The following is a 12922-nucleotide window of genomic DNA, read 5'->3' as shown; positions in this document are numbered from 1 at the left end:
GCTGTTTCATGATTGTCTCAATGAAGAGTTCCTCATTCCACTTTCCTGGGGGCATTTACAAGCCTCCCACTGGTTGAATAAACGTTGTTTCCACGTCAAATTAAAATTCATCCTTAACATTGATGAACCTTCACTATGTTCAACCCTAAACTAGTAACATTAACTATTGTCTATTGTTATTCTCAGTAACCTTCCTGGCCTTATGAAATCCAAGCTAAATACAATGTTCCCACCAGTTTTCATGTCTTTGGTTTTGCAAACATTTGTTTATTCAATTATTTTCTCATTTAAGATGAATATTGTTTTAATTCTATATGGGTCACGACTTGCTTTGGTCATGTGTTCCCTTATGGGTCAATGATTTTAATTAGAATATAGCAATTATGCTCTCTCCTCAATCACTTACAGTTTCTTTGTAAAGTATTCAGATCCCTTGACTTTTAGGTTTAGGTCATCATTAAAGGGGACATCTTAAATATTACAGTGACCCTTTCAAAGACAGACATCCCTCGGACCTCCCCCATAACTATTTTTAAAAGGGTAAAAATGATCTGTTTTCTATAGCATTAAGGTCAGGGCTTTGTGATGCCCACTCCAATACCTTGACTTTGTTGTCCTTAAGCCATTTTGCCACAACTTTGGAAGTATGCTTTGCGTCATTGTCCATTTGGAAGACCCATTTGCGACCAAGCTTTAACTTCCTGACTGATGTCTTGAGATGTTGCTTCAATATATTCACATAATTTTCCTCCCCCATGATGCCATCTATTTTGTGAAGTGCACCAGTCCTTCCTGCAGCAAAGCACCCCCACAACGTGATGCTGCCACCTGTGTGCTTCACGGTTGAAATGGTGTTCTTCGGCTTGCAAGCATCCCCCTTTTTCCTCCGAACATAACGATGGTCATTATGGCCAAACAGTTCTATTTTTGCTTCATCAGACCAGAGGACGCCTTCGGGCGTTTGGAAATCGCTCCCAAGGATGAACCAGACTTGTTGAGGTCTACAATTTTTTTTCTGAGATCTTGGCAGATTTTATTTTATTTTCCCATGATGTCAAGTAAAGAGGCACTGAGTTTCAAGGTAGGCCTTGAAATACATCCACACGTGCTCTTCCAATTGGCTCAAATGATGTCAATTAGCCTATCATAAGCTATGAAAGCTATGACATAATTTTCTGGAATTTTCCAAGGCTGCTTAAAGGCACAGTCAACTTAAATGTAAACTTCTGACCCACTGGGATTGTGATACAGTGAATGGTAAGTGAAATAATCTGTCTGTAAACAATTGTTGGAAAAATGACTTGTGTCATGCACACAGTAGATGTCCTAATCAACTTGCCTAAACTATAGTTTGTTAACAAGAAATGTGTGGAGTGGTTGAAAAATGTGTTTTAATGACTCCAACCTAAGTGTATGTAAACTTCTGACTTCAACTGTATCCTTCACTATCTATTCTTTACTATCTATTGCATCTTAGCCGCTCTGTTACTGCTCATCCATATGTTTTATACTTATATATATCCCATTCCTTTACTAGATTATATGTATTAGGTTTAGTTGTGGAATTTGTTAGATATTATCTGTTTTATACTGCTGCACTGTCGGATCTAGAAGCATAAGCATTTTGCTACACTCACAATAACATCTGCTAACCATGTGTATGTGAACAATAACATCTGCTAACCATGTGTATGTGAGCAATACCATCTGCTAACCATGTGTATGTGAGCAATACCATCTGCTAACCATGTGTATGTGAGCAATAACATCTGCTAACCATGTGTATGTGAACAATAACATCTGCTAACCATGTGTATGTGACCAATAACATCTGCTAACCATGTGTATGTGACCAAAAACATCTGCTAACCATGTGTATGTGACCAATAACATCTGCTAACCATGTGTATGTGAGCAATAACATCTGCTAACCATGTGTATGTGAGCAATAACATCTGCTAACCATGTGTATGTGAGCAATAACATCTGCTAACCATGTGTATGTGACCAATAACATCTGCTAACCATGTGTATGTAACCAATAACATCTGCTAACCATGTGTATGTCACCAAAAACATTTGATTTGATTTCAACAAAACAAATCCATGTGATGATGTTTGATTAATGTAGAAAACTGATTGGATTTGTAAAAAGCCATGAACATCAGGTATTTTTTATAATTTTCACACAACTGGCAACCTAAATCCAGTGACAGGTGACATTTTGTGTTGATTTCATATTGAATTCACTTTAGTTGACGAATCAAAGAAATGTAAATAGAAACTAGATGTTGAACTGACGTCTGTGCCCAGTGGGCTGGTTTGAATAAGTAGCAGGTGTTGGATCAATATCCACCTTCGTTGCTAAGTTTCCATGCAATTTGCGCCAGATTTCCATGTGAATATTCTCAAATCTGCATAAAACAATATACACATTTTCCCATCAGAAATGTTTGCATCAAACAGACTTATTGCTGATAAAAGGCTTTGCGTTATGACGTAGTGCACAAGAAGAATAACGTTTGCTGATAAATTCCAATGTACAGAATGAAAAAAACAAGTTAAATTGGTTTCCATCACATTTTCAACTCTACTGATGGTTTTAAAAACTTGTGTGAAATAGAAAACGTGCTCTTGTCCCGTGCACTGTAGCCAACAGCTCACATATACAGTGATGGTAGGCTACCTACATGATGAGATTATTATGGATAAGAGAGATATTATTTTATTTGTCAAATGTCAGCCAAGCATCAATCATCATGTCACCAGAATAAGAACATCAAAATGTATTGGAAAGGAGCATCAAGCTCATCACATGCAGTTTCACCACCCTGTGAAGTTCATAACTTATTTCATCTGTAGCCTAATAAACTGCATGGTTTCCCAAGTCGTAGAGGGAGGACCACACAACATATCATCACGTGACTCCAAGTTAAATAAGATGTGATGGTTAGTATATAAGTATTTGTGGATAAATGAGTTTCCACCGCCATTTCTTGCTCATACATTTTTACTGACACAAAAAGACCCCACCATGTCAAACAAACAAACAAATTGTCTGTCTGCATTAATAAAAGTGTACAGGCATAGCCTGTTTCCATCAGCCCGGTCATTACTTTAGAAATGGTTGGGTCAATGTCCACCTTCATGATATGGATGAAGCCTGATTTGGAATGTCTGAGTAGTTCTATATGATGTCATAATACACCCCTCTGATAATCAAGTGATATTTGGATTGTCTGAGTAGTTCTATATGATGTCATAATACACTCCTCTGATAATCAAGTGATATTTAGAATGAGTAGTTCTATCTGATGTCATAATACACTCTGATAGTGATCCATTTGCTCCATTGTTTCCATGTCAGTTGGTTTCCCACTCTGATGATTTATATCTGACAGAGGGGCTTTAAAGGAATAGTATGGTCACATTTACAGGTTGTAGCTCAGTATTCTTAGTACGATGTGAAAAAAGAACAATCAACTATTTATTGATAATGTATATTCCTATTCAGCTTCTACATCTGCATAGAGGCAAACAGTATCTTAAAGTTTACTAAATATATATATATAAATTGTACACTTCTATCTTCACAATTTGAATTATTATTCATCAAAAACTATACCAACAATACACTGCAGCTTTGATGTCAAGAAGAGAATGGGCTGATGGGTGGTGGTGCTACTCTACAGGTAAGGCTGTCCAATATGAATGTTCAATACACACAATAGGTTGATCAGTAGCCAGTTAGCTAGCTGCTACAGTCCAATATGAATGTTCAATACACACAATAGGTTGATCGGTAGCCAGTTAGCTGTGCTGCTACAGTCCAATATGAATGTTCAATACACACAATAGGTTGATCAGTAGCCAGTTAGCTAGCTGCTACAGTCCAATATGAATGTTCAATACACACTAGGTTGATCGGTAGCCAGTTAGCTGTGCTGCTACAGTCCAATATGAATGTTCAATACACACTAGGTTGATCGGTAGCCAGTTAGCTAGCTGCTACGTCTTTAGCCGCACAGCTAGCTAACACAGCTCGCTATCAACAAAGTCAAAATGGACTCCAGGCTTGGTGGTGGCAGCAGTGCACTACAACTACTGTTTACCGGAGCTTCCAGAGTGAATTATTTTCGGGCTATATAAAGAGGGCACGACAAAACCTATTCCCCCTTTGGCATGGGTCTTCAGATCATAACGCAGGGCCAGACGGATTACAAGGACGTGTACTCCGAGCATGCGCTGACCAACTGGCAAGTGTCTTCACTGACATGTTCAACCTCTCCCTGCCTGAGTCTGTAATACCAACATGTTTCAAGCAGACCACCATAGTCCCTGTGCCCAACGAACACCAAGGTAACCTACCTAAATGACTACCGACCCATAGCACTCACATCTGTAGCCATGAAGTGCTTTGAAAGGCTGGTCATATCTGTGGAGATGGGAGAACCTTCCAGAAGGACAACCACCTCTGCAGCACTCTGCCAATTAGGCCCTTATGGTAGAATGGCCAGACGGAAGCCACTCCTCAGTAAAAGGAACATAACAGCCCACTTAGAGTTTGCCAAAAGGCACCCAAAAGATTCTCAGACCATGAGAAACAAGATTCTCTGGTCTGATGAAATCAAGATTGAACAATGGCCTGAATGCCAAGCGTGACGTCTGGAGGAAACCTGGCACCCTCCCTACGGTGAGGCATGGTGGTTGCAGAATCATGCTGTGAGGATGTTTTTCAGTGGCAGGGACTGGGAGGCTAGTCACAATTGAGCCAAAGATGAACAGAGCAAAGTACAGAGAGATCCTTGATGAAAACCTCCTCCAGAGACCTCAGGACTTCAGACTGGGGCTAAGGTTCCCCTTCCAACAGGACAACGACCCTAAGCACACAGCCAAGATAACGCAGGAGTGGCTTCAGGACAAGTCTCTGAATGTCCTTGAGTGGCCCAGCCAGAGCCCGGTCTTAAACCTGATTGAACATCTCTGGAGAGACCTGAAAATAGCTGTGCTGCAACGTTCCCAATCCAACCTGACAGAGTTTGAGAGGATCTGCAGAGAAGAATGGGAGAAGCTACCCAAATACAGGTGTGCCAAGCTTGTGTCGTCATATCCAAGAAGGCTCGAGGCTGTAATCACTGACAAAGGTGCTTCAACAAAGTACTGAGTAAAGGGTCTGAACACTTATGTAAATTTAGTTTTTCAGTTCAAATTTCTAAAAACCTGTTTTTGTTTTGTCATTATGGGGTATTGTGATGACGGAAAAACATATTTTTGGAAAAAGTCAAGGCGTCTGATTACTTTTCGAATGCTGTCCTCTCCAAATGTAGTTGTATTTTATTGGTTGGAATTGTTTTAAGATAGCCATACCGTGGATTATTTAGCTGTTTGATTTTTAATTCTAGGACCCCTTTAGGTATAAAAAATATATGTTTTAAAATATACAGTACCAGTCAAAAGTTTGGACACACCTACTCATTCCAGAGATTTTCATTATTTTTACTATTTTCTGCGTTGTAGAATAATAGTGAAGACATCAAAACTATGAAATAACATATATGGAATCATGTAGTAACCAAAAAAGAGTTAAACAAATATAAATATATTTTATGTTTGAGATTCTTCAAAGTAGCCACCCTTTGCCTTGATGACAGCTTTGCACACTCTTGGCAATGTAGAAAATAGTTAAAATAAAGAAAAACCCTGCAATGAGTAGGTGTGTCCAAACTTTTGACTGGCACTATATATATATACATATATACAGTGGGGAGAACAAGTATTTGATAAACATGTTGATAAACGGGGAAAAACATGTTTTTTTAAGGAATAAGGTTTTGAAGTGTCTGTCCTATATCTAGGCGATATAAGAAAGCTCAGGTAATATTTTATATATTGTTTTACATATATTTAACCCCTTATTTTGGGGGGCACAAAACTACCTCCGTACTTCCATGTGTGTGTATAGGTTACATTCAAACGAGTTCCGATGAGCAACATAGAGAACACCGTTATGTTGGTGAGTCTCCCCTTTTCCATTTTATTTTGTAGCTCAAACGGTTTGGATGCTACAGACATTTTTTCGTGAGAAGACCCGATATTTGGGATGTCTTATGGTCTGACAAAAACCGCTGTAGCGACCACCTTCCACCTCACAGGCGGAAGGCCGACATTTGCAGATGTGATGGATTGAGACGCAGCCCATGCAACAAAACAGATCTTTATCTTAAACTGATGGATTTGGATGGGGATTTTTTTTTTACTCTGTTACTTAGATTGACGCAAAGTGCTTCAATAGACTCTTAAGGATTAACATCACCAGTAGGCTAAGGCTATCACATCCTTATGATATACAGTATCTATTTTCATAAGAGTAACGTGACTGCATTAACATCACCAGTAGCCTAAGGCTATCACATCCTTATGATATACAGTATCTATTTTCATAAGAGTAACGTGACTGCATTAACATCACCAGTAGGCTAAGGCTATCACATCCTTATGATATACAGTATCTATTTTCATAAGAGTAACGTGACTGCATTAACATCACCAGTAGGCTAAGGCTATCACATCCTTATGATATACAGTATCTATTTTCATAAGTGCAACGTGACTACATTAACATCACCAGTAGGCTAAGGCTATCACATCCTTATGATATACAGTATCTATTTTCATAAGAGTAACGTGACTTCATTAACATCACCAGTAGGCTAAGGCTATCACATCCTTATGATATACAGTATCTATTTTCATAAGTGCAACGTGACTACATTAACATCACCAGTAGCCTAAGGCTATCACATCCTTATGATATACAGTATCTATTTTCATAAGAGTAACGTGACTGCATTAACATCACCAGTAGGCTAAGGCTATCACATCCTTATGATATACAGTATCTATTTTCATAAGTGCAACGTGATTGCAAGAGACAGGTCGGGAATGTCAGACTGTTTTACGGGACAAATCAACCTTTTTTTCTAAATTAGTGGCGTTTGAATTTGTTGATAAAATGCAGGACATGATTGTTTGATTGTGCGGGACTTTCCGGGACATGTGGTCACCCTAATTACCTGCCTCACTGACTCTCCCTTGGCCAGGTGAAACGACCTCTCTCTCAGAAGCACTTCTCTCCCTGCCTCTCGCTTCAGTAACTCAGCCACTCTTTTACCATCAGATGGTCCGTCAATCTGTAAGTCTCTGCTTTCTTCGCTTTTGATGTGCTGGTTTAGTTTTAGTTGTGTTCTGTGGGCTCCTGCCTGTGCTACTTGGTCTTGAGTTGTTAACAATGTTGGGCTCTCGCTTGCTACTTACTACTTACTGTGGTGGTTGGCTAGCTAGGCTAGTTAGCTGGCTAGGCTAGCAGGTTAAAATAGCTAATGTTAGCTGGCTGGCTAACATAACTGCATGTAACATGATTTGATAACTGGTTAGATGGCATTGTGTATTTACAAAACCTTGGTTTACTTTAATGTGGCTCAATTTGCTATTAAAGCTGTAAATTAGAGCTAGCTAGGTGTTGATAGCTACTGGCTGACTCATGCAGTGCTGAAGTAGGTAGGCCTGGTAGGGCTAACATTAGCAGGCTCGTTGCCTAGCAACCTTGCAAGCTTATCTGTAACCGTCAATTCATAAAGTATTTGCTTGTAAGTTGGCTGAAAATGTTATTGAAACCACTAGTCATGAGTGCACACGATTTGGTTTAATTTGAAGTGATCTATTTGAAGATGTTTCTGTCAGAGTTTACATTGTAGGGAATAGGCTGGCTAGCCGGGTCCTCCATATTACTTCACAGCCTGTAAAAAAACATTCTGACATGACTTCAGCATTCTTTGGAATTCTGATCGGTTTTATGTACTCTAAAAATAGACAAGAGAGGTGTAACTTTGCATTGGGACTTGTGATGCTATACTAATGCAGATCCATATGTTACATGTGGTTACATTTAGCTACCTCCACTTTAAGGGAGTTGTATGGCCACATTTAGATGTGAAAAAATAACAGAGAAAACTATTTCTATTCTAACAGTATTTGGGTCATTCTTGAGCTCTGGTTATATTTCAGTCCCACTGACTGATTTTGTTAATAAATTGAAATATCCAGTATAATGAATAGAAATAAATATAGAATTAATTTAAACTTTATTATTCCAAAATCATATTTTTTTAACTGACACCAAAAATTGTTTCACGTCCCCCAGGCGTTTCAATAAATGTTTTCTTGGGAAATTAATATTAAAATGTGCACATCATTTAATGCAAACATAAATTTGTGTTATTTTGTTGAGAAAATATTTTTATCAAATAAATGCATTATTATTGATTAAAATCACACAATTTAGCTCTGTCCCTCAGTCTACATGTAACGGGTTGTAAACCTGTGACAGGGTTGAGTTATTTACTTTATTTATGAATATTGCAAAAAACAAATTAATAATTGAATATATTATACATTATATATTGTTTATATTCACTTATAAAACATGCTGTAATGTGTTCTATGTGAACAGAAAATATATTTTATGGCAGGTAGCCTGGTGGTAGGAGAGTTGGGCAAGGCTCTTCAGTTGTTCCTTTAATAAGTTGCTCTGGATCCTAAATTACTCAATGATTATAGTGTATACATTTATATATTCTAAGAATCTTTGATTTAACGTTATTCCATTGAAACATCTAGGGAATGATGGCACCCACATCAGCAGCAGAACGACAAAGGCAGTGTCTAGCACGTCACAATGCTGACCCAGTAAAAAGGGAACAGTACTTTGAGAGGGATAACGATATCATAACCGCCATCGATAAAAGACATTACTGTGCAGCCGTCTTCATCGACCTGGCCAAGGCTTTCGACTCTGTCAATCACCATATTCTTATCGGCAGACTCAGTAGCCTCGGTTTTTCTAATGACTGCCTTGCCTGGTTCACCAACTACTTTGCAGACAGAGTTCAGTGTGTCAAATCGGAGGGCATGTTGTCCGGTCCTCTGGCAGTCTCTATGGGGGTACCACAGGGTTCAATTCTCGGGCCGACTCTTTTCTCTGTATACATCAATGATGTTGCTCTTGCTGCGGGCGATTCCCTGATCCACCTCTACGCAGACGACACCATTCTATATACTTCCGGCCCTTCCTTGGACACTGTGCTATCTAACCTCCAAACGAGCTTCAATGCCATACAACACTCCTTCCGTGGCCTCCAACTGCTCTTAAACGCTAGTAAAACCAAATGCATGCTTTTCAACCGTTCGCTGCCTGCACCCGCACGCCCGACTAGCATCACCACCCTGGACGGTCTATAAGTACCTAGGTGTCTGGCTAGACTGCAAACTCTCCTTCCAGACTCATATCAAACATCTCCAATCCAAAATCAAATCAAGAATCGGCTTTCTATTCCGCAACAAAGCCTCCTTCACTCACGCCGCCAAACTTACCCTAGTAAAACTGACTATCCTACCGATCCTCGACTTCGGCGATGTCATCTACAAAATAGCTTCCAATACTCTACTCAGCAAACTGGATGCAGTTTATCACAGTGCCATTCGTTTTGTTACTAAAGCACCTTATACGACCCACCACTGCGACCTGTATGCCCTAGTCGGCTGGCCCTCGCTACATGTTCGTCGTCAGACCCACTGGCTCCAGGTCATCTACAAGGCTATGCTAGGTAAAGTGCCGCCTTATCTCAGTTCACTGGTCACGATGGCTACACCCACCCGCAGCACGCGCTCCAGCAGGTGTATCTCACTGATCATCCCTAAAGCCAAAACCTCATTTGGACGCCTCTCCTTCCAGTTCTCTGCTGCCTGCGACTGGAACGAATTGCAAAAATCTCTGAAGTTGGAGACTTTTATCTCCCTCAACAACTTTAAAAATCTGCTATCCGAGCAGCTAACCGATCGCTGCAGCTGTACATAGTCCATCTGTAAACTACCCACCCAATTTACCTACCTCACCCCCCATACTGCTTTTATTTATTTACTTTTCTGCTCTTTTGCACACCAGTATCTCTTCTTGCACATGATCATCTGATGATTTATCACTCCAATGTTAATCTGCTAAATTGTAATTATTCGATTTATTGCCTACCTCATGCCTTTTGCACACATTGTATATAGATTCTCTTTTTTCTACCATGTTATTGACTTGTTTATTGTTTACTCCATGTGTAACTCTGTGTTGTCTGTTCACACTGCTATGCTTTATCTTGGCCAGGTCGCAGTTGCAAATGAGAACTTGTTCTCAACTAGCCTACCTGGTTAAATAAAGGTGAAATAAAAAAATAAAAATAAAAGGGAGAGATGGAAAAGGAATGTTGATTCAGGGGGAAAAAGGAAAGATAATTGATTTATTAAGTGAGACAGACCAGCATCAGAAGCGTAAACAGTGGAGAACAACATACAAAAGAAGCAAGGAGAGGAAAGGAGCACTGAGGAACTTGACCACTAAGTCCACATCATGAACGTTGAAGAGAACGGCGGACAGGTTGGTGGGTAAGGGCCGTGATGTCAGCGATGCACAGGAGCTTTACAAAGGCCTCCATCAGACAAACACGTCAGTGAAGCTGTTCTGTGTGAAGAGTGCCGATGTTGAACGTGCGATGGAGATGATGCCAAGACCCATAAAAGCGGTGCCCTCCATCATGAGAATACACCAGGTCATCACCATGGCTCCTGGTGAGCTGATGTCTGGGGATGTCAGTTGTCTTTGTTCAACAAAGAAGGACCTAAACTGTACATGGTTTAATAACACACTGCACTTCAGTTTCAGGCAGAAGGTCCTGGCTGCTCCAGAACAGCCAGCCAATGAGGAAAGTCCTTTTTTATCCAGGCATCACCCTCGGCACGGATGAAGTTAGTGTATAAGTGAAATATATACATTACGTAGGACCAAACAGATTTTTCTGGAATTCTGCAGACGACTTCCACTAGTGTCAGTTTGATGAAGTCCTTGAGATGATTCCAGTCCCTGAGTCCTTGAGATGACCTCTCTACTCTTCTACATTTGCACACACTGTACATAGATTTTTCTATTGTGTTATTGACTGCACATTTGTTTATGTGTAACTCTGTGTTGTTGTTTTTGTCGCACTGCTTTGCTTTATCTTGGCCAGGTCAAAGTTGTAAATGAGAACTTGTTCTCAACTGGCCTACCTGGTTAAATAAAGGTCAAACAAAAAAATACCTTCATGAGGTTCTATAGTAGCAAGGATCTGACACCTCCGGAGGTCTTGATGGCTCAATCCACCAGAGGTATGGCTACAACATAGGCATTGTTCAAAGGCATCTCTGTTCAAGAGATCTGTAATGCAGCATGTTGTGGTGATGTACCTTCATGAGGTTCTACTGACTGGACATCACTACACATACGGTGACTAGAGTGGGGACCTCTGAGGGATAATCCTGTCTAGACTTGGCATCAGAGAGTATATGAGCTCTATGGTAGTTGGTAGTTGACTAGGTTACCTTTCACACATGGAAGACAAACGTACTTAGATGTGAAGACGGGAGAGACTATGGCCCTTATATAGGAAGTGGAGTCATCTGCTATTAGCTGTTGCTTGACAGATGTTGTTTGATTGGATCTCCCTAGACTCCGCCCCTAACGAGGCTTATAATATCATAGAACAGGGGTTATCTTAGGTAACCTTAAGTTACAGGTCCTACTATGCTAATTTCTCTGTATTAAATTGCCCATAACTTTAACACTAGCAGAGATCCTGGAACTAATATACCCTTAAAGTTTATTATGTTCAACAATGTATATAAAAAATCGAAACATTTATATTTTCAATATTTATATTTTCTATATTAATAAATTCATGTAAGAAATGTATGAATGAAATCAAAATACAAATCAAATCAAATTTTAAGTATCGACCTTACAGTGGAATGCTGACTTAAGCCCTTAACCACCAATGCAATTTTAAGAAAAATAAGTGTTATATAATTAATATTAAAGAGCAGCAGTAAAATAACAGTAGCGAGGCTTTATACAGGTATTACCGGTACAGAGTCAATATGGAGGCTGTATACAGGGGGTACCGGTACAGAGTCAATGTGGAGGCTATATACAGTTATTACCGGTACAGCGTCAATGTGGAGGCTATATACGGGAGGTACCGGTAAAGAGTCAATGTGGAGGCTATATACAGGTATTACCTGTACAGCGTCAATGTGGAGGCTATATACAGGAGGTACCGGTACAGCGTCAATGTGCGGGGGCACAGGTGAGTCGAGGAAAAATACTACTCCTATTACAGAGAAAATGGTAAAGATTCAAATGACACCCATTGTTGGAGGACTGTAGCATCTAATGATGAAACATGTAGAATCTCCACAGAGGAGCACTGTCATGATTGTAGCAGGTTTACTAACGCGTTACTTATATTAGCTGTGTTGACTATGACGTTACTTTAGCTAATATGGTGACAACGATGCTGTGTTTAGCAGTTATGAAATGGTTTGGTTTGGAAAGGTTTTTTCTCCTGGTCACCTACAGCTGACGTCCACAAGCGAAGGGAAAAGGTGAGCGAATTGATGTGAGAGGAAATACAACGTGGCAGTAGTGAAAGTGAACTGTGTTTACGCGTCATCAATCCAGGAATAGGGGAAATGTTAGTATCATGTAGTAGCCTACACCTATTGCTGTTACATTGAACAGGGTGAATGAAATATGAATGACAGTCATCTAATATGCTGTAATAGAATTAAGGCCATGAATAAACAAATCGTCCTGCCTCATCTTAAACGGCACTGACCGCCACTGTTTGGATGGTGGGCCTTTCTTGGGAAACTGTTGAGCTGAAAAACCCAGCAACTTTGCAGTTATTGACACAACCCGATGAGCCTGGCACCTACTACCATACCCTGTTCAAAGACACTTAAATATGTTGTCTTCCCCATTCACCCTCTGAATGGCACACAT

Source organism: Salvelinus fontinalis, unplaced genomic scaffold, assembly GCF_029448725.1.
Source record: "Salvelinus fontinalis isolate EN_2023a unplaced genomic scaffold, ASM2944872v1 scaffold_0246, whole genome shotgun sequence".
In the NCBI taxonomy this organism is placed as follows: domain Eukaryota; kingdom Metazoa; phylum Chordata; class Actinopteri; order Salmoniformes; family Salmonidae; genus Salvelinus; species Salvelinus fontinalis.
The sequence above is the reverse complement of the archived record's forward strand: the minus strand, read 5'-3'. Positions refer to the sequence as shown.